This window comes from Mirounga leonina, unplaced genomic scaffold, assembly GCF_011800145.1.
Source record: "Mirounga leonina isolate KUSES-001 unplaced genomic scaffold, KU_Mleo_1.0 Mir_153, whole genome shotgun sequence".
Taxonomy (NCBI): domain Eukaryota; kingdom Metazoa; phylum Chordata; class Mammalia; order Carnivora; family Phocidae; genus Mirounga; species Mirounga leonina.
This window is the reverse complement of record NW_023270387.1, coordinates 7788719-7811890: the sequence shown is the minus strand read 5'-3', so window position 1 is coordinate 7811890 and position 23172 is coordinate 7788719. Positions and strand designations below refer to the sequence as shown.

Sequence of the window (23172 nt, the reverse complement as noted above, 5' to 3'; positions counted from 1 at the left end):
TTTCTGGTAGTTTCAGGGAGCTACTAAATTAGCCCCGATTCCATCTGAAGTGAACATATTTTATTCACCAGAAAATCCCATCCAGATGTTATTTTGTTTGATAGTAGTTGGCTCAACAGTATTTACCGAATACCCTCACGCCTGGCACTGTGCTGGGAGCTGGGAATGCAGACATAGCCCTGGCCTCACGGAATTGAGGGTCTCACAGAAGATGCATTGAACAAGCATTAAAATTACCACGATGGCTATGAAAAACTATCAGCTGTCGTGAGAACATAAGGAGGGGTCTCAATTCCTCTCCGGGAATCAGGGCAAGTTTCCCCAAGGAATAGTAGTTTCATCTGAGAGCCAAAGGGGAAGTAAGAATTTGTCAGGTGCAAGGGGTGGTGGGAATAGAGCACCACGTTCCCTGCAGAAGGAGGAACATGTGTGAACACCCAGAGTCTGGGCCCTCTGAAAACTGGAGGAAAGCTGGCTGGAACAAAGAGAAGGCTAGGCAAGCAGCACAGAGGGATGGGCGGGTGCCCGCAAGCCACACGAAAGGTTTCACTTCTAGTTACTGTTGTGGTCACTGTTGTTATTATTAAGTCCTTCCTTCATTTACAAGTCAATTGCTTTTCAGAGGATATTTTCATCCTATTTCTTTTTTTTTTTTTTTCAAATTATATATATATATTTTTTTATTCTTATGTTAATCCCCATACATTACATCATTAGTTTTAGATGTAGTGTTCCATGATTCATTGTTTGTGCATAACACCCAGTGCTCCATGCAGAATGTGCCCTCCTCAATACCCACCACCAGGCTAACCCATCCTCCCACCCCCCTCCCCTCTAGAACCCTCAGTTTGTTTTTCAGAGTCCATCGTCTCTCATGGTTCGTCTACCCCTCCGATTTCCCCCCCCTTCATTCTTCCCCTCCTGCTACCTTCTTCTTCTTCCTCTTTTTTTTTTTTTCTTAACATATATTGCATTATTTGTTTCAGAGGTACAGATCTGAGATTCAACAGTCTTGCACAATTCACAGCGCTTACCAGAGTACATACCCTCCCCAGTGTCTATCACCCGGTCAGCCCATCCCTCCCACCCCACCCCCCACTCCACATGCTATTTCTAATACCTTTGGATCTGTCTGTCTGGCCTCAGATACACCCACTTCTCCGTCCCTGGGCCAGCCCATGTCACCTCAGTGTGCCACCATCTGTGCAGCTGACAGCCAGCGCTGCCTCCTCCCTGCCCCGGCAAGCATCTTGAGACCTGGGTCCTGGGAAACCTCCCGCTACACTCAGTTTGTCATCTCTGGGCAGATTTCAATCCCTATGACTACTTTTTCCCCTAGGCATTCGAATTAATTGTGAAAGTAAAATTTCATGAGACACTATATGATTGTTTTACTTATACACAAACATCTGGAATTTACAGCATTCTATTAAAAAGCAAAGAGAAACTGAACTCAGCTAAACAGACCCCTCTGGTCGGCTTGCACTGTTTATTCCTGTTAAACACAAAACGTGTGTTACTCCAGTTGGCCACCACTCTGGTGAGGTATCTGTAAGTGAAACAAATCAGGTGACTGGCTTCCATGATGGTTTTCATCTTCTGAGGCCTTGGGCTGGTTTCTCGTTATTACTTCGATGCTGCTGGTTTCAAGAAAGTCTCTGGTACTTACTAATGAGTGTTATGGGGTGGGAACCGCCTGGGCTCAGAGGCCTTGGGCTCAAGGTCTGACGCTCTCGGTTGCTGCGTGGTGTTGTCTCTCTGCTGCGGTGTCTCCATCTACACGATGGATCCTTACAGCCCTAAAACCATAGCTATTCATGGGTGCATGCAGATTTATCACCTTCTGTGTTGAAGATTCTGTGTTGGGTGTTGAGTATTCTAGTTTGCTTTGTTGACAAATAATGGTGGCCAGTTTAACGGCCATACTTAGAGTTGCTTCACAGCGTGAAGTGTTCATTCTGTCAGGACTGATTAAAAGTTCTATGTCTAAAGAATGTGCGCTTCGGTGCTACGGAATAAGAGAGAGTAGGGACTTGCTTTTCTCTCTGACTTGAATCAACTTTGGCCTGTTTTTTATTAAGGTGTGAAAGATGGATGCCAGTCACTTAATTTACCTCAGATGGCACAATCTGGCTTGTACCAGCAGATGACCTCCCCTTGGAAGATACAGGACTTTTTAGAAAATAATACCAACTGGAAGAAAACAGAGAAGGCAAGAAATTTCTCTTTTGTATTTATTACATCCAAGTGAATGTTCAACCAAACTATAAACATATTTACCACAGAGCTACTGTGGCTTTTTTCCTCCAAAATGTTACTTGATTATCTTGACACAAGGCAATGTTACTTTATTGTCTGCCACAAGGCAAGGTCCCTCCTCTGGTCACCAACAAACCAACTTTATTTAGAGAAACATACTTGATCAGCCTCTTTTTAAAGCTGATTTTCCTGGAAAGTAGCTACCAAGTTAACTGAAACTGACATTTAACCAACAGCCAATAATGCAATAATGCATTAAAAAATATTTCCTGAAAATAAAAGGTCATTGTTGGCTAGATATTTGGACATTTTATAGACAGTGGCCACATGAGGCTTGGATGCATTCTCTAATGCATATACGGTGGGTGGGATAAGAAGAGGGGTCAATTCTTGAAATACAATCGATTGCTATCAACTATTTTGAGTTACTAGCAAAAACAAATGAGATGCTTTCTGTGATCCTTGCAACATCTTGTAAATCGACCCCTTATCAGCATGAAGACCTGATGTAGTACTGGGTATCATTTATTTAGCAAACATTTATGGGAAGTCTCTAATGTGGCAGGAACAGCAGCTGCCACTCAGTGCTGGGGAGGCAAACGAGACTAAGAACTCATGAGCTCCACAGAGAGCCTGGAAGATAAAGAAGTTTCTTAGCACAGAGTGAGATAAGTGATAAGACATTATGCGCACATGCACTTGGCCTAGGGGTCAGGGAGCAGTGAAAGGTCATCTCCCAGAGTGCTAGAACTAGAGGTAATAATAGCTAACTAGAAGGGTACAACCCGAAATTGCAAGAATGGCTTTCTCTCATATCCTATTGGCCTGAACTTACTCTGGCGTCACCCCTAACTACAAAGGGGGCCGGCACGCGCAGTCTCTAAGCTGAATAGCCACTGCCCCCAGAAACACTGGAGTTTCTATTACTGAGAGGAGCAAAGAGAGAAGGACTATTCTGAAGGGGGAACAGGAAGCAGTTTCTGCTCCTGTCATTTTTTCTCCCAGTTCTCCTGAAATATAATTGATGTATGACATTGTACTAGTTTAAGATGTACAACATAAGCATCTGGTATGTTAGAAATATTCAGTATATATTGCATATATTCAATATGATCAACATAGGAAGTCTAGCTGGCATCCATCACCACACATAGTTACAATTTTTTTTTCTTGTGGATGAGAACTTTTAAGATCTCCTCTGTTAGCAACTTCAAAATAGACATGTAATACAGTCTTTAAAAAAAAAAAAGATTTATTTACTTATTTTTAGAGAGAGAGAGTGTGCATGGGGGGTACGAGCAGAGGGAGAGAATCTTTCAAGCAAACTCCCCACTGAGCGAGGAACCTGATGCAGGGCTCAAACCCACAACCCATGAGATCGTGACCTGAGCTGAAACCAAGAGTCCAATGCTTAACTGACTGAGCCACCCAGGCGCCCCCGTATTGTTAACTCTAGTCACCATGCTGTATGTTAACCCCCAGGACTTCTTTATCTTGAAACTGGAAGTTTATACTTTTTGGTCATCTTCACCCATTTCACCTGCCCCTACCTGCCTCTGGCGACCACCAATCTGTTAAGTACTTGAAAGAATGACAGAGGATCACTTAGAGCCTCAGGATTGGAAGCACATCCAGAGGTCGTCTGATAATCTCTCTGGGGATATTTGGACCTCCTCTTCAATATTCTCCCCCTTCCATCTCCCCCAGCACTCTCGGGTGGATACCTACCTTTCTGAGAACTTGCAAGGGTGGGGTTTGTTTGCAATACTTCTGTTCCAGGCACATTAACTGAAAAGAGATGAGCCCTGCCATTAGAAGCTAACATCACCCTGTTTATATCATCAGTTCTCAGAATCTGGATCTTACAAATGAGAAGTGACACAGTAATGGGATTAATGCATCAGCTAATGTAATGGACTGCTTTAGTCAAAACTAAGAACCATTCAGGGGAGGTATGTGAAAACCATCCATCTAGTAAGGAAAATGTTTCTTCTGAATCCTCAGCAAAACTGGGATTAGAAGGGGACCACCGAGCTTTAGGGTACACCCCTTGGAGGTTTCATTGCAGACAAGAACTGTGGAATGAGCTTCCCCATGGCCCTGGTTAACTGAACTCCAGGATGAGCACCACAGATAGAAGCTAAATGACTGCTGAGCCCCCTTTCCCTGGCCTTGCCCATCCTCAAAGGAAACAAATGGACTAAGTGGCTAAGTTCCTTCCATCTTTTGCAGATCTTCCCTCTGCAGAAAAATAGGAGCAAGAAGCTTAAAGGCAAGATATGCTCCTTTTTAAAAAAAACCTTTGCTAGTCTGCATATACCTTGATGTATCTATCATTTAATTAAAGCAATTTGACATTCTTGGTGTTTTCTTTAATGGCACACACACACTTCAGTTTCTCATAGGCTGGAAAGTAGGGTATTATCAGAAAATCTGGCACAACTTTGGGTGGATTGTGTGCATAGTTTTAATTGAATTCTCATTTTATTTTTAACTTCTAGAACAGATGGAGTCTGGGGACCAAAATCATCCCACTCTTCCATAAGCATGTGAAAATGAGTGGCTGTGATCCCATCCATCACTTGACCAGCGTTATGTAGATCGCCTCCTCTCTGCCACATGTCTGGGCTGGGAATAAGAGCTATTTTTGTTAAAAGATACCTGTTGTGGGACTAGCCTTTTAAAGGTTTCAGGGGACCTCGATGATGGTCACTGCTAGATTCGAAACAGGTAAACCACAAGTAGGTACAGGAGATGACGATCAGGTGGAGAAGGAGAGAAAAGTACTGAAGGAGAGCAGGACAGTGAACAACCGGCAGGCTGCGGCTGGATGAGACCACCGAGGCCACTGGCCAAGCGCAGGGAGGCAGAGCACCAGTGTGCATAAGCCATGTTGCTGGGGAGGCCGGAAGGAGGGGCTGTTGCAAGAGTACCTTGTGTTGGCCCTCCTTGCTCAAGGAATGGAGAAGGCTGCCGGCACAAGACAGGGCTCTGAAGAATAGCTGGAAAGAGGAAGTAAGACGCTGGACCCGTAGTTATTTTATCTGAGCAACAGCTTCTATGCCAGAGCGATATAACAAAGCAAGGCATGAGGAACCTTCTAGCGGGAACCAGTTACTCCGCAGGTCTTCACTGGCACCTCTCTGGGTGGCAAGGAGAGCGGCTGTAAAACCAGAGGAATATTTATGGGGCTGGAAGACAAGAAACCTCTCTTCTCTGGAAGGAGAAACGGTGGCTCAAGCTCGCTCTAGGAAGACTCCTGGGCCAAGAAATGATCTGGGAATGGGAGGAATGTCCCAGCCTGGGGCTGTTTCCCATCTTCCAACCTCAGTCTTGCAAAATGGGTGACAAGCCTCTCACTCCTCACCCTCCTTTCCTGAATCACGCTCTGCAGGAAGAGCACGCGGACCTTTGACGCTGACATGGCCGTCCTCCTCCCAGGCACAAGCCACCTGAGGGTCTGGCCACAGGCAGGTCTGGGGGTGCTGGACACCCAACTCAGCTGACCCTCTCCGGCAGCATGGGCTTTGCTTGGGAGGGACTTCAGCCTGTTGTCGAACAAACGCTCCTTTAGCACTGTGGTGCCAGGCACTGTTGATTTTAAGCACTTTACAACGTTAACTCATTTCAAGGGCACATTTATCTCCGTGAGAACAGAGAAATGTATGGGGTTTTGAACCATTACATTATTCACCTGAAACTAATATAACACTATGTTAATTATACTTGAATAAAAAAAACATACAAAACATCCCTCTCTGCAATAGGTAATTTTATTCTTCCCATTTGACAAGTGGGACAACTGAGGCACAGTGAGGTTGAATAGCTTGCCTAAGGTCACACGGCTGGGCGCTAGCTTCTCGAGTGGGTGCTCTGTCTCAGAGATCCCGGCAGCCCCCCAAGGCAGCACAGCCCCACCCAGCCTTCCAGGGGGAAGCAGCAAGTTCCCAGGCACGTGTCCATATATGTTAGCTCAGCACTGTCTCTAAAATTCCTACATTCCTGCATTGGAAGTGTCCCCCCCCACCATCTTTCTCTTTGATTAGGACCAAATTTCCCTTTTGCTCCTACTCCCTTACTTCCCCTTGAAATGAGATTTTTGTTGGTGATAATTATTTGGGGTGGAGGATCCTCTGGAGCAGAAAATTATCACCCGAACAGCAAGTGGTTTGCCCTGCGTTTCAGGAGGGCAAAGAAGTGAGTGCTGCTTTGTCTTAGAAGACACTTTAGATGTGGCTCTCTGGGGTGCTGACAGATGTGTCCAAGAAGCTTGCCTGATGCCACACTGTTTCTTTTTTCCCTGAAAGTATTCAGTTAAGCTCTGCTCAGAAAGGAGAATCTGCCCTTTCCCTTACCCCTGGGGCAATCCACAGGACAAAATCATCGTCAGCAATGTGTCTCATGGTCTGAGCTATTCCTCCGGGAGAGCCCAGGCACACTGGGGTGGGGGGATGGAGCTGGGGAATGTGTGCTTCAGCAGAGGGTCCTCCATGGGAAGACCCCTCGGAGGCCTCTCCACTACCTCTCCCTGCAGTATTCTGGGTTTCCGTGGGTTTCTCCAGAGAGAATATGTACACACAGCACCAGCCACACACGCACACATACTGACATGCTCAGTAACTTTGAGAGCATAGTCTAGGAAAGAGAAGAAGAGCACCTGGAAACACTCCTCCCCGCCCAGCCCACCTTGGAGAGAGCATTCTAAGGGGAAGTCACAGAGGTCCACTCCTTTTGTAAACCATCTACTTCAAACCTCGACCTCAAATGGGCCTACCAGCCCAGCAATGGTACTCCCTACCCCAATCAACCACATTTGGCTACAGAAATACTGAGAAGAAATAGAAAATCCAAAACTGAGGTTTGTTTTTAAATCCTGGGTCACATTAAATTCTCAGGCCCAGCACCTTTCTTGCTGAATCTATACACAAGGAAGGCACTTGGTACGCAATTTATCAGATCCTGTTTAGACCAAACCAGAAAAGGCAGAGAAAGGGGAGAAGAACTTATTCTTCTAAATCAGCCTGTTTGTCTCTTATTCCTACTAATTGGTGAGATTACGGGAGGCAGGAGCTATGCATGTGTCACCCAGGGCTGAATTCCCAGTTCCTGCTGCCTAGGAGGCACTTGATCGATGTTTACTGAAAAGATAATGGCATGACTTTCCTGGGAATAACCAAGGAAGCCCACATTTCCCAGCACAACAGCCTGAACCATTCTCTTCTTTCCTGAATTCCCCTTTCAAGAAGCAGCTTAGAAACTACCTGGGCATCCTCTTGGGACTGACACCTCTCAGTCTGTGCACATGGATTTCCACCTGGGCCCAAAGAGAACCTCAAAGCAAGGAAGAGGTCATTGCAACAAATCACCAATCCCGGGAAAGACATATCACAAACTGCAGCCACCAAACTGATTCCCTAAAGAAAGAAATATTCCGAGTGGAGAGGCCAGACCCAAGTCACAAGCAGGAGACGTAAAGCAGTTCTTCCATCCCTGGGCACAGAATTCACACTGAGGTGTGGAGCCTGAGCAAAATCCAGAGGTGTGCAAGGTCAACTGAACATGCCCCAATTTACCTCTCATTATGTCAGACACATCCAGAACATCACCCACCCATTCCCTTCTCGAAGCTCTCCCATCACTCTCAGAACTCCCCATTTCTGGGGCACCTCGTGCGTTCAGTTCAGTTCCTTGCAGAAGTGAGAGAACAATCTTGACTCCTCACCATATCCACTGAGTTTACCTAATTCAGTGTTTCTGGCACCTGCCCTTTCTTCTGCCCCTGTAAGGTTTCTGGATCCTGTCCCTCTTCGGTCCTTCCTTGTGTATTCATGCCCTAGTTAAAGACAGTTTCTCTTGTCTGGGTTACAGCACCACCTGACCCCGAGGCCGGGCCCTCCCAGCACGCCCCTCTCTAGACAGAATGATCTGAGACACACACCTTCTTCGGTCCCTTAAGTAGAACCCAGTCAGCCAGAGACTCAGATTCAGTGTGCACACCCTACAACAACGTGCCCTCCAGCTCTGTCTCTCCTCCTCCTACTGGAGGCTCCAGTAATGCCGGATGGTTTGTAGTGACCACATGTGCTCGGCTGGTGATGCTCCCATGACTTGCTGTCTCTGCCAAACTTCTCACCTTCTTCCTTTAAATACTTTTGTGGCTTTAATTCTTTTTTTATTTACTAAAGTATTAAATGGACAGAGCTTAAAAAAATCAAATAGCAAACTTCTGTTTCTGGTAAAATGTTACACTTTGTATACCCAAAACCTGGATGACGCAAAACAATTAGAAACACCGAGTGAAAACTCTTTTTCTTTCTTTCCCTTTTTTTTTTTTTTGCCTTAAGTGAAAGTTAGTTCTTGACTGCAAAAAATTACACTTTGTATCCCCAAAACCTGGATGACGCAAAACAACTAGAAACACTGAGTGAAAACTTTCTTTTTCTTTCTTTCCTTTTTTTTTTTTTTTGCCATAAGGGAAAATTAGCTCTTGACTGCAAAAAATTTAGAAACGTTTAAACACAAAGAATATTCTGAAATGAAATAACGTGAGAAAGAGATCACTAAATGAGAAACAAATGGTTGCAAAATGTCAACTCCCCTAAAGTGATCCGTGAAGTTAAGGCTAACCTCATAAAACTTTACTGAGTTTAACTTGGGAAATTTTGTTTAGTTTTTTTTTGGTGTATATGTGTGTTATTTTAAAAACTAATAAAAATTTATTGAGGTAAATATTACATTACTTTGACAGATTTCTAATAGCAGCTCCTCACATATGGAAGTGGTCTTCACTGTTTTAAGTCTCCATGCAGTCATGTCAAACTTCCAGGGTGGTTTGAGCAATAGTGGATCTCTTTTTTCAATCAAAATATAACACTTCTACTATCTAATTCTGTAGAGTCCACTGATGTGGAAATACTATGTTCATAAGAAGTACATCAATATTCTTATAAATATATTATGAATGTATCCTATATTCTAGAACACCATCTTAGGAATTAAAATTCTATCTCACTTCAACAAGAGCAAATGTGGTATAAAGTTAAGTAACAGCAGTCAAACTAAAAAGAGGTAAGTCAAAATCACTTACAGAGAGAAAAAGCAGGAAAAGGATCTGCTGAACCCTACCTGTGTGTGAGCCTGGATCACTGTGCCCTCACGGCTTATGTCCCTCCTGAGCACAGGTGATACCCTGACCCTCTCCACCTCTGCCCTCTCTTGTTGACCGGCAGAGGCTAAAGGACCACTTGGAAGAAGGTGGCATAGGGTACAGGGGAGGTCCCATGAGATGGGCCAGGAGGAAATGACAGGCCATGTACTTCAACCCAGTGGCCACAAGGTGACCCCATTGTAAGGAGACCCCCTACCGAGACAACCCCTAGACATGGGGCTCCCCCTTGGGGCAGCGAAATGACCGGTGGTCTCAGAAATGTTCATGAGACTGAGGTGGTTTGGTCTTTGCCCATCCGTTTCACTTGTAAACTTTCACGATGACCTTCCTGTCAGCACTCATATTCTATCCAACTGAGATGTTGTTTTCTGGGCCCTGCTCATGCCCCAGAGTGTGTTCTAACCACCACCCCACAAGGGTGGCTTGGCTCGGGCCCCACGACCCCAGGACCTTTTCATCTGCAAGTGAAGCTCCCATTTTCCGACTGCACTTGCAGTGAGAATTGGGCACAGTTTTCTAGGTTAAACGGTTGAGTTTGTTCAGTGACCCTGCACTTTTCCAAATTCTTCCAAACCCCGGAGATTTATCTAAATTATCTAACTTGTGAGAACAAGATTGCGCATGAGAGAAAAGTGCTTTCTCTTTTCAGAATGGGCGTTCAAGTCAAGGATTCACTTTCTTGGGGCAAGTTTGTGCGTTGACTTTTGGCTACAGACTCAGCCAAAGAATGAGAAATATTAAATGAAAAGAGAGATATAAAAATGTTTCAGTGTTGGAAACTCAATAAACGTTTCCAGTTGGGTTTCATTCAATGGTTAAATGAGTCTGTTAGAGATCGCGTCTCTCAGTGGATGCAGAGACAGGTTTCTTTTCTCACATTGGGCAAGACTTTCAGGGTACTGTTTCCCAAGGTCTACTCTACATTGTGGGCAGCTGGGTTGGGTTTGGGGTCTTGGGGTTGGGGCAGAGCTGTATGGGATCTTAGGTTTGGAAACTGCCCTTCTGTCAACCCCTCTCCTGCACCACGACACTGGGAATCTGAGCTCTGAAGTCTAGATCAATGGCAGGAACTCTCCCGGAAGGCTGCAGCTGCTTGGCTCTCTCCCTGCACCACAGGGAGTGCAAATTTGGCAGAAGCTCCCCAGCGCATTGATCTCAGAATCTAATGGGGCCAATTACGACATGTCAGGCTCTGTTCTTTCTCCTTCCCTAGGATCTTCAGGCATTTAAAATACCCGTGAGCCAAATAAAGGGGTGTGCAACTGAAACCACCTTCCTGAAAAGCTAATGGGTGTCGCAGCCTCTCTCTACCCCGGAGCTTCCAACAACCTTGCTGTCAGCCCCACCCTCTCTGTTCATTCAGTGAGCATTTACAGGGAGCACGGTAGGTACGAGGCCCAGTGGTAGGTTCTATGGGAGACACCTCTCTCTGGGCCTTCCTGTTGTCTGCAGAATCTTCTTTACCACTAATTTTTCCCTCTTTGGTTACTCTCAAAGCTTCTGCTGAGAGTTGTGCCTTTCCACAAAGATCGAGCACCCCTGGAGGATGGCAGAACTGTGTGAAACGTTCCAAGCTGTGCTCAGTAGAAACATCCCGTTAAATCTCTCAGTCTTTATCACAAGAACATTACAAGCTGTTCCCATCATATGCAGTCCAGCCAAAGTGAATGGCGCCAGCAGCATGGGGCTTACCAGACACCCCCTGCCTACTTCCTCCATTTAGACTTAGACCTTGAGGGGATAAACAATGCCGCTCTGGCCTCACAGTGGTCTTGGCCATGGCAGCATGGGAGGGGTGTTTCTGTGTTCCTACAAGGTAAAATCTGCCTTACAGTCCTGTTCATCCATTTTCTCCCAGGGAGGGTAAGAGTTTTTTCAAGAGCTGCAGAATGCAAAAATATGAGAGCTGGTGTTCTTTAAACTTATTTGGGTTATGTCTTGCAATGCTATCTCTAACTATGTCATTTAGATGCCTGCGACCTCTGTTTCTCATGTAAACCGATGCTGGAAGTATGATAATACCTGACTTCAAGACTGGGTGTTATACGCAAACAATGAATCATGGAACACTACATCAAAAACTAATGATGTAATGTATGGTGATTAACATAACATAACAAAATAAAAAGAGACATTAAAAAAAGATATACTACAAAGCTGTAGTAATCAGAACAGTATGGTACTGGCACAAAAATAGATACATGGGTCACTACAACAGAATAGATACGCCAGAAATAAGCCCATGATTATATGGTCAATTAATCTATGACAAAGGGGGCAAGAAAATGCAATAGTGAAAAGACAATCCCTTCAACAAATCGTGCTGGGGAAATGGGACAGCTACACGCAAAAAGAGTGAAACTGGACCACTTTCTAACACCATACACAAAAATAAACTCAGAATGGATTGAAGACCTAAGTATGAGATCTGAAACCAAAACTGCTAGAAGAGAACACAGGCAGTAATTTCTCTGACATCAGCCATAGCAACATTTTTCTAGACGTGTCTCCCGAGGCAAGGGAGACAAAAGCAAAATTAAACTACTGGGACTACACCAAAATAAAAAGCTTCTGCACAACAGTGAATATATTAACATGCTTTAGCAAGGCTCCAAGCATCATGCCTGATACAATATCTGGCACTTCATGTGCACTTGAAGAATATATTTATTGAATAAAGACATGGGTTAGGACATGAAACATTGTGCATAAGAAGAGGATTATACGTTGGACGTCAGAGTATGAGTTCGAATGTCAAAAATACCTGAGGGACAACCAGCATAGATGACCAGTTGATAGCTGGAAATGTGAATCTACAGGTCAAGAGAAAGATTGGGGAGGCTGCCCCTCTTCTGGGAAGCCCACCTGTGGTTCGCCCTCCCCAAGCTCATTGTGATATGCTTGTGTCTATCTCTCACAGTTATTATCTGTGATGATTCCCATTTATCTCCATCTTGACAGTGTGGGCTCCTTTAAACCAGGGGCTATGTCTTGTGGACCAATTTTATCCCCAGGACCTAGAATGGTGCATGGTATAAGGCAGAGGCTCAAGAATGTTTGTTGACTGAATTATCAAATGATGGTTATTTTTGAAAAAGTAAATTATTTTTCAAATCCTAAGCATTGGTTCTTAACCTACCCTCTTCCCCTTACATCCAAATTTTGACAAGATCTGTCTATTTTGCTCCTTTCTCTTGGGCCTCATGAAGTTTACCTGGGCTATGGCAACAGCCCCTGTTGGATCCATCTGCTTCTAGTCTTGCCCCTGCTCCCAAATTCATCTTTGACTCTTCTCCAAAAGTGACTATACTAAATGAAGATCTGCTTCAGGTAACTTTTCAGATTAGAAGCCTGGAACAGCTCCTCATTTCTCTTGAGATAAAACCCAAACCACTTCCTGAGGCATGCAGAGCCCTTTAGAATCTTGCTTCTGCACACTGGCCCCCCTGCAACACCCCATTTACCAGGCTCTTGAGTCAGAGAAGCTTAGGTTTCCAGCCCAACTACTTCTTCACAAAAGTTCAAGGACAAGTTTGTTCATCTGGACAGCAATTTCATCAACTACAAAATGGGCAAGCTACCACAACTTATTTCTGAGATTATAATGAGGATCACATAAAAAACAACAACAACAACAAAAACATGCAAGGTGCTTAGGAGGGTAACTGGTACATAGTGGGGGTTTAATAAATGTTTGCTATTACTTTTACTATTATGGACACCCTTTTCAAATATTTCTTGCTCACTCTCCTTTGTGTTCTATCATATACTATTTCTCCTGTCTTCTCCTCTTTGTCTAATTAATTTCTCAAGATTTAAGATTTAAGACTCAACTCATATTTCATTTAATCAAAGAGGGCTTTCTTGAGCTTACCATCCTGGGTAAAGTTTTACAGATTCCTCAAGAACTATTTGCCTACTTCTATTTATTCCGACGTTTTATAAGCAGTTTTGGTTTTGTTTTGTTTTTAAGTAGTCGCTACACTGGACATACAGCCCAACATGGGGACTGAACTCACGACCATGAGATCAAGATCTGAGCTGAGGTCAAGAGTCAGACACTCAACGGACTAAGCCACTCAGACGTCCCATAAGTAGTTTTCTATAGTTAAGTGAATGAAAACGAGTTATTGGACTCATCTACCTGTTCCACTATACCATGACCCTCACAAGCAAGAGGACATTTCATATGGTATCTAGCATATCACAAGTATTCAATTAATGCTTTATATAGGGAATAAGGAAGGGAGATAGGAAGGAAGGGAAGGAGGGGCCTTTAAGAGAGGTAGGGAATATGGGAGAAAAGGAGGTCTTGGCAGGAAGTCCTCCTTTTAACAAATTAAATAATGTTCAATTCTAGAGATGCTGAGATGATTAGCAAACAGACAGGTTTTGGGGCTGGAGCCCAGGAGAAAGACCATGGGCAGGTAGAGACTTGGGAGATGCAGTGTATATGGGTGGTTGAAGGCAGGAGAGTAAAGGCAACTGCCTTGGGAGGATGTTCAGAAGCAGGAGAAGTCAAGGAAGGATTGATTCCTGGGGGACACCAATATTTAAGGGGCAGGCAAAAGCACGCCCAGCAAAGGAGAATGTGCTTCCTTCCCTGAACCTAAGTATGGTTTCAAAATCTCTCACTTGTGACCTGAATAACTAAGAACATTCCATCTCTCCTTCAAGGGGCAACAAACTAGGTTAAGTAAATGTTATTGAGTCATATGCCAAACAGCTGTGTCCTTTCCCCATCTGATTTCTCACCACTGTTCCACAGGAGACTTGGCCAAGTCTCTCCTCTCTCCCTAATCACAAGCTCTGTTCCCCTCCTCCTCCTCCACCCCACTCTTCAATCTTGGAGTCTTTCCCTATGCCAATCTTCCCATCTGAACTGTCCTCACTCTTCTTTATTTATCCAAAATCCTCAGCCTCCAATGCTTTTCCTGAGATCTGCCCCCTCCATGAAACCTCCCTCAGTCATTCCAGTTCACAGTGACATCCCTGTTCTCTCATGTCTATGGATTTGTAGTACCCACACTTACACTGTCTTGTTTGTTGGCTTGGTTGTTCTTAAACTGACCCAACAGCTAGGTTGGTGCTCCTCCAGAAAAGAAGCTATGTCCTAAGACACAGTCTCATGTCTTAACTGCCCAAACTCATAACTGGACAGTGTGTGCACAGTCTTGTCTCCCTTACTCTGAGAGCTCCCACTTTGAGAGTGTGGGTGGTCTGGCATCATCTGGATGAACAGGATAGCTACTGAACAGTAAAAGCTCTCCTGTAGCCTCGAAGAGTTGAAACACCTCCTAGAGGGTTCAATTTCCAGAGAGGTAGCTCTTTCAAAGTCAAAGTTGGCAGAGATAATTCATTCCTAAATCAGATAATTCAGTTAAGATCAGTCAAGTGCAGGGCAGAGAAGGGATGTTGGCAAACAATGTTTTCTCTTTTAAATGGGTTAAGTTGGTGACTTACAGACCCAAACAGGACTCTTAATCCTGATAACTTTGGAATCTGACATACAAAGTCTGGCTATTGGGGACAAACCATGCCTGTGGGCTGGGGAAGAGCAGGCTGGGTGAGCTCCAGGTAAGGCTGCTCCATCTGGTCATGGAGGAGGTGGGAGATGTGGCCTCTTGGCTGTAGCTCTCTCCTGGGCCCATATGCACACTCACACTATGTGCTAAACCAACAACAGGCAAGTCCCTGAAACCCAGACCTAGGATCAGGCCTCACAGTTGGCTTGAACTCTAATAAGTTCATAAAACAGTTTTCATTTCTTATGAAAATTCCTTTCAGAATGACCTATTTAAGGCCGACTCAGTCAGGGCCAGTCTTGCTTTGCCTCAAGTCTTCACTGCCAAGTGGAGCACATGTCCAAGGAAGAGGGACAATCACATTAGCCTCCACTGGACGGTGATGTCAGTATGGCAGGCAAGGTACTAGGGCATTTATGAACACTACCAGTGCCAGGAAAAGTGGGTGTCGTTACCTCCCTTTTGCAGAGAAGCAAACTGGTTAAGGCAACCTAGACTTGTTTTCAAATACCAACAACACCATTTTCATTTAAATCTGTCCTGAGCACTGGGGCACCTGGGTGGCTCAGTCGTTAAGCGTCTGGCTTCGGCTCAGGTCATGATCCCAGGGTCCTGGGATCGAGCCCCGCATCGGGCTCCCTGCTCAGCGGGAAGCCTGCTTCTCCCTCTCCCACTCCCCTTGCTTGTGTTCCCTCTCTCACTGTGTCGTCTGTCAAATAAATAAAATATTTAAAATAATAATAAATAAATAAATAAATCTGTCCTGAGCACCTACTGTGAGCCGAGCATTGATCTAGGAATGCCACATCAGTGAATACGACAGAGCAGATCCCTGCCATCACTAAGTTTATGTTTTGTAGAGGAATGGAAGGGAAGGGAGGGAGGGACCGATCAAGCAAATGATAAGGTAATTCTAAATAGAGCAATTATAAATAATAACAGAGGGGTGGGGTTGGGAGAGGGGCCAGTAGCCACATACACTTTAGATACTAATGTGTCCTGGGTCACAAACCATTTATTTGCTGGAAAAAGTTATTTAACTTCTCTGGACCTCGGTGTTCCCATCTGAACAGTGGGTATACTAATTGTGCCTGCTTCATGGTCACTGAGGGATTAGGTGAGCTGTGAAGTCCCAAGCACACTGTCGGTACTTGACAAGTGCCGGCTCATTGTTACTATTAGATTAAATGACTCACCCCAGTTCATCCCACTTACGGGTCACCTCCTGCCTTCAAGGACAGGGGGCTGGCAGCAAGGGCTGCCTTCTTTTTCTTTAGGCTTAGAGGAAGCACACAGGCTTTAGGGCCAGAAAGATCTGAGTTCAAATCCAGCTCCATCCCTTACTATCTTATTTGTGGATGTTTGTCATCTGTAAAATGATATTACTACCACCTATCTCTCCAAACTGGTGCATAGATTATTCACTCATGAGATGAACATTTACTGAGATCTCACCAGGAATTGTCCATATTTAGTGCACTCAATAGGTAAGTTTCCCCCTTCCTGATGATATGAAGGCCATAAAACTAGTATAGCCCAGGTTTTTATGATCTGGTCTCCCATGAGTTCAGAATATGGTTATAGTACCTGTTGCCTATGAGGCACTGAAAGAGAATGATGGCAAGTCTGGATAATGCCATCATATCTGGTGGGCACGATATTCATTCATTTGACACACATTTCTCAAGTGTCCTTTGTCTGCTATGTCTGAGGGTGTCAAGATGACCAGAGCTCAGTCCCTGTCCTCCAAGTCTCGTGGTCTAGTGGATAAGGCACACTTAAGAACAAATGATGGTGAGGGGGCGGAGCAAGATGGCAGAGGAGTAGGAGACCTGGATTTCCTCTCCTCTCAGGAATTCAGCTGGATAGGGATCAAACCATTCTGAACACCTACAAACTCAACAGGAGATCGAAGAAAAGAATAGCAACAAGTCTCTGACCAGAGAAGCGACTGCTTTCTGGAAGGTAGGACATGGGGAGAAGTGAATCCGAGGTGATATTCGGGAGGATAGACGGTGGGGGAGGGGCCTCCATCCGCCGCTTCTGGCAAGTGATGGAGCCACGGAGCACAAAATCAGAACTTTTAAAAGTCTGCTCCGCTGAGGGACGTCACTCTGGTGGCTAAGCGGGGGGGTGGAACCCTCCGGGACAGTGTGGTCTCAGGACCCTCGGGGTCACAGAAAGACCGGGGGTGCCTGAGTGTGGCAGAGCTCCCAGGTATCGGAGCAGGGAAGCCGGCTGCAGAGGCGGAGCCCAGGCGCGGGCTCTCAGCTCGGGGTGGCCATTGACCGTGATCCGCGGCCAGTCGCGCCCCTGCTCCTCCAGCAGGGACCCAACAAGCGGCGGATCCGGGGAGACTCCCCTTCCTCCCCCGGGAGGGGCCGCGCGGGAGGGCACCGCAGGGATCTGCTGGGTTTGGAGACTCCACCCGGGGTCGGGGGCCAGAGATAGAGGAGCGCGGTCACAGGCCGGGCGAGCACGGAGTGTGGCTGGAGACGGGAGTGACTGGCGGCTTTTCTCTGGGGCTCACTGAGGAGGGGGCCCCGAGTTCTCGGCTCCTCCGGGGCGGAGAATGGGAGGCCGCCATTTTCACTCTCCGCCTCCAAAGCTGTAGGGAAAGCTCGCAGGGAACAAAAGCCCCGGAGAGCAAACCCGAGCAGATGACGTAGCCGGGAGGGGGCAAGGGCGGGGCGATTCCGCCTCCGGCAGAGACATTTGGAAACCACGGCAACAGGCCCCTCCCCAGAAGATCAGCGAGAACAGCCAGCCAAGACCAAGTTTCCCGATCAATGAGAACGGCAGAACTCCAGCGCTAGGGGACTACTGCACATAGAATTCACGGCTTTTTTACCATGATTCTTTAGTCTTTCAAAGTTAATTTTTTTTAACTGTCTTTTTTTCTTCTTCTTTTTTTTTTGAATTTTTCTTTTTCCCTTTTTCAAACATCTTATCAATCCCTTTGTTTAAAAAACATTTTTATTTTTCATTTTTAGAGTCATATTCTATCCCTTCATAGTAGTTACCCGTATTTTTGGCATATATATATAAGTTGTTCTCTCTTTAAAATTTTGAGATAGTTTCTTCTAACAGATTAAAATATACCCTAAATCTCTAGTATATGGTTTTTTCTACTCCCCTGCCTGATCACATTCTCTCCTTTTTTTTCTTTTCTTTTTTTAAATCCTCTTCTTTCTTTTTTCAAACAACTTCTTATCAATTCCTTTTATAAAATTTTTTATAATTTCAATCTTTACAGTCATATTCCATCCCTTCATCATATCAACCCTTATTTTTGTACATATATAAGTTTTTCTTTCTTTAAAATTTTGGGAGGCACTTTCTTCTAAAAGACCAAAATACACCCCAAATCTAGTGTGTGGCACTGATCTATATACCAGCCTGATCATATTTGATCACATTCTGTTTTTTTTTTGTTGTTTTGTTTTGTTCTGTTTTGTTTGTTTTTGTTTTTATCTTTATCTTTTTCTTTTTCTTTTTTTTCTTTTTCTTTTTTCTCTCTTTCCGTTTCTTTTTCCACTGCTTCAGGTCTTTTCTGATTTGTTTAGAGTATATTTTCTGGGGACGTTGTTACTCTGCTAGCATTTTGTTCTCTCATTAATCTATTCTCCTCTGCACAAAATGACAAGATGGAAAAAATCACCTCAACAAAAAGAACAAGAGGTAGTACCGACTGCCAGGGACCTACTCAATACGGACATTAGTACGACGTCAGATCTAGAGTTCAGAATCATCACTTTAAAGATACTAGCTGGGCTTGAAAAAAATATGGAAGTTATTAGAGAAACCCTTTCTGGAGAAGTAAAAGAACTAAAATCTAACCAAGTAGAAATCAAAAAGGCTATTAATGAGGTGCAATCAAAAATGGGGGCGCTAACTGCTAGGATAAATGAGGCAGGAGAGAGAATCAGTAATATAGAAGACCAAATGATGGAAAATAAAGAAGCTGAGAAAAAGAGAGATAAACAACTACTGGATCATGAGGGCAGAATTCGAGAGATAAGCGATACCATAAGATGAAACAACATTAGAATAATTGGGATCCCAGAAGAAGAAGAAAGAGAGAGAGGGGCAGAAGGTATAATGGAGCAAATTATAGCAGAGAACTTCCCTAATTTGGGGAAGGAAACAGGCATGAAAATCCAGGAAGCACAGAGAACCCCTCTCAAAATCAATAAAAATAGGTCAACACCCCGACATCTAATAGTAAAACTTACTATTAGTCTCATAGACAAAGAGAAAATCCTGAAAGCAGCTCGGGAGAAGAGATATGTAACCTACAAGGGTAGAAACATTAGATTGGCAACAGACCTATCCACAGAGACCTGGCAGGCCAGAAAGGACTGGCAGGATATATTCAGAGCACTAAATGAGAAAAATATGCAGCCAAGAATACTATATCCAGCTAGGCTGTCATTGAAAATTGAAGGAGAGATAAAAAGCTTCCAGGACAAACAAAAACTAAAGGAATTTGCAAACACAAAACCAGCCCTACAGGAAATCTTGAAAGGGGTCCTCTAAGCAAAGAGAGAGCCTAAAAGCAACATAGACCAGAAAGGAACACAGACAATATACAGTAATAGTCACCTTACAGGCAATACAATGGCACTAAATTCCTATCTTTCAATAGTTACCTTGAATGTAAATGGGCTAAATGCCCCAATCAAAAGACACAGGCTATCAGACTGGATTAAAAAACAAGACCCATCGATATGCTGTCTGCAAGAGACTCATTTTAGACCCAAAGACACCCCCAGATTGAAAGTGAGGGGGTGGAAAAACATTTACCATGCTAATGGACACCAAAAGAAAGCTGGGGTGGCAATCCTTATATCAGACAAATTAGATTTTAAACCAAAGACTGTAATAAGAGATGAGGAAGGACATTATATCCTACTTAAAGGATCTATCCAACAAGAAGATCTAACAATTGTAAATATCTATGCCCCTAACATGGGAGCAGCCAATTATATAAGGCAATTAATAACAAAAGCAAAGAAACACATTGACAACAATACAATAATAGTGGGGGACTTTAACACCCCCCTCACTGAAATGGACAGATCGTCTAAGCAAAAGATCAACAAGGAAATAAAGACTTTAAATGACACACTGGACCAAATGGACTTCACAGACATATTCAGAACATTCCACCCCAAAGCAACAGAATACACATTCTTCTCTAGTGCCCATGGAACAGTCTCCAGAATAGATCACATCCTAGGTCATAAATCAGGTCTCAACCGGTACCAGAAGATTGGGATCATTCCCTACCTATTTTCAGACCACAGTGCTTTGAAACTAGAACGCAATCACAAGAGGAAAGTCGGAAAGAACTCAAATACATGGAGGCTAAAGAGCATCCTACTGAAGAATGAATGGGTCAACCAGGAAATTAAAGAAGAATTAAAAAAATACATGGAAACCAATGAAAATGAAAACACAACTATTCAAAATCTTTGGGATGCAGCAAAGGCAGTCCTAAGAGGAAAGTATATAGCAATACAAGCCCTTCTTAAGAAACAAGAAAGGTCTCAAGTACACAACCTAACCCTACACCTAAAGGAGCTGGAGAAAGAACAGCAAATAAAGCCTAAACCCAGCAGGAGAAGAGAAATAATAAAGATCAGAGCAGAAATCAATGAAATAGAAACTAAAAGAACAGTAGAACAGACCAACAAAACTAGGAGCTGGTTCTTTGAAACAATTAACAAGATTGATAAACCCCTGGCCAGACTTATCAAAAAGAAAAGAGAAATGACCCAAATCAACAAAATCATGAATGAAAGAGGAGAGATCACAACCAACACCAAAGAAATACAAACAATTATAAGAACATATTATGAGCAACTCTATGCCAGCAAATTCGATAACCTGGAAGAAATGGATGCATTCCTAGAGATGTATCAACTACCAAAACTGAACCAGGATGAAATAGAAAACCTGAACAGACCTATAACCACTAAGGAAATTGAAGCAGTCATCAAAAATCTCCCAAAAAACAAAAGCCCAGGGCCAGATGGCTTCCCAGGGGAATTCTACCAAACATTTCAAGAAGAATTAATACCTATTCTTCTGAAACTGTTCCAAAAAATAGAAATGGAAGGAAAACTTCCAAACTCATTTTATGAGGCCAGCATTACCTTGATCCCAAAACCAGACAAAGACCCCATCAAAAAGGAGAATTATAGACCAATATATCCCTGATGAACATGGATGCAAAAATTCTCACCAAAATACTAGCCAATAGGATCCAACAGTACATTAAAAGGATTATTCACCACGACCAAGTGGGATTTATCCCTGGGCTGCAAGGTTGGTTCAACATCCGCAAATCAATCAATATGATACAATACATTAACAAAAGAAAGAACAAGAATCATATGATCCTCTCAATAGATGCAGAAAAAGCTTTTGACAAAGTACAGCATCCTTTCTTGATCAAAACTCTTCAGAGTATAGGGATAGAGGGTACCTACCTCAATATCATAAGAGCCATCTATGAAAAACCTACAGCGAATATCATTCTCAATGGGGAAAAACTGAGAGCTTTCCCCCTAAGGTCAGGAACGCGGCAGGGATGTCCACTATCACCACTGCTATTCAACATAGTATTGGAAGTCCTAGCCACAGCAATCAGACAACAAAAAGAAATCAAAGGCATCCAAATTGGCAAAGAAGTCAAACTCTCACTCTTTGCAGATGATATGATACTTTATGTGGAAAACCCAAAAGACTCCACCCCAAAACTGCTAGAACTCATACAGGAATTCAGTAAAGTGGCAGGATATAAAATCAATGCACAGAAATCAGTGGCATTCCTATACACCAACAACAAGACAGAAGAAAGAGAAATTAAGGAGTCGATCCCATTTACAATTGCACCCAGAACCATAAGATACCTAGGAATAAATCTAACCAAAGAGACAAAGGATCTGTACTCAGAAAACTATAAAATACTCATGAAAGAAATTGAGGAAGACACAAAGAAATGGAAAAACATTCCGTGCTCATGGATTGGAAGAACAAATATTGTGAAGATGTCAATGCTACCTAGAGCAATCTACACATTCAATGCAATCCCCATCAAAATACCATCCACTTTTTTCAAAGAAATGGAACAAATCATCCTAAAATTTGTATGGAATCAGAAAAGACCCCGCATAGCCAGAGGAATGTTGAAAAAGAAAAGCAAAGCCGGCGGCATCACAATTCCGGACTTCCAGCTCTATTACAAAGCTGTCATCATCTACAAAGCAGACAGCATGGTACTGGCACAAAAACAGACACAGATCAATGGAACGGAATAGAGAGCCCAGAAATGGACCCTCAACTCTATGGTCAACTCATCTTTGACAAGGCAGGAAAGAATGTCCAATGGAACAAAGACAGTCTCTTCAACAAATGGTGTTGGGAAAATTGGATAGCCACATGCAGAAGAATGAAACTGGACCATTTCCTTACAGCACACACAAAAACAGACTCCAAATGGTTGAAAGACCTCCATGTGAGACAGGAGTCCATCAAAATCCTAAAGGAGAACACAGGCAACAATCTCTTTGACCTCAGCCGAAGCAACTTCTTCCTAGAAACATCCCCAAAGGCAAGGGAAGCAAAGGCAAAAATGAACTATTGGGACTTCATCAAGATAAAAAGCTTTTGCAAAACAAAGGAAACAGTCAACAAAACCAAAAGACAACCGACAGAATGGGAGAAGATATTTGCAAATGACATATCAGATAAAGGGCTAGTATCCAAAATCTATAAAGAACTCAGCAAACTCAACACCCAAAGAACAAAGAATCCAATCAAGAAATGGGCAGAAGACATGAACAGACATTTTTCCAAAGAAGACATCCAAATGGCCAACAGACACATGAAAAAGTGCTCAATATCGCTCGGCATCAGGGAAATCCAAATCAAAACCTCAATGAGATACCACCTCACACCAGTCAGAATGGCTAAAATTAACAAGTCAGGAAACGACAGATGTTGGCAGGGATGCGGAGAAAGGGGAACCCTCCTACACTGTTGGTGGGAATGCAAGCTGGTGCAGCCACTCTGGAAAACTGTATGGAGGTTCCTCAAAAAGTTGAAAATAGAGCTACCATATGATCCAGCAATCGCACTACTGGGTATTTACCCCAAAGATACTAAAGTAGGGATCCGAAGGGGTACGTGCATCCCGATGTTTATAGCAGC

The 23172-nt window shown here is 43.8% G+C and overlaps 1 protein-coding gene across 1 annotated transcript in view; it reads right to left on the bottom strand.

Moving 5' to 3' along the window:
- CUNH11orf53 (chromosome unknown C11orf53 homolog) overlaps positions 1-23172 on the bottom strand; it is a 494983-nt gene that overhangs the window by 240973 nt on the left and 230838 nt on the right. Inside the window, exon 5 of the mRNA XM_035008894.1 lies at positions 3988-4047. The gene's annotated coding sequence lies outside the window, so the exon portion shown is untranslated. The remainder of the gene's footprint in view (positions 1-3987; positions 4048-23172) is intronic.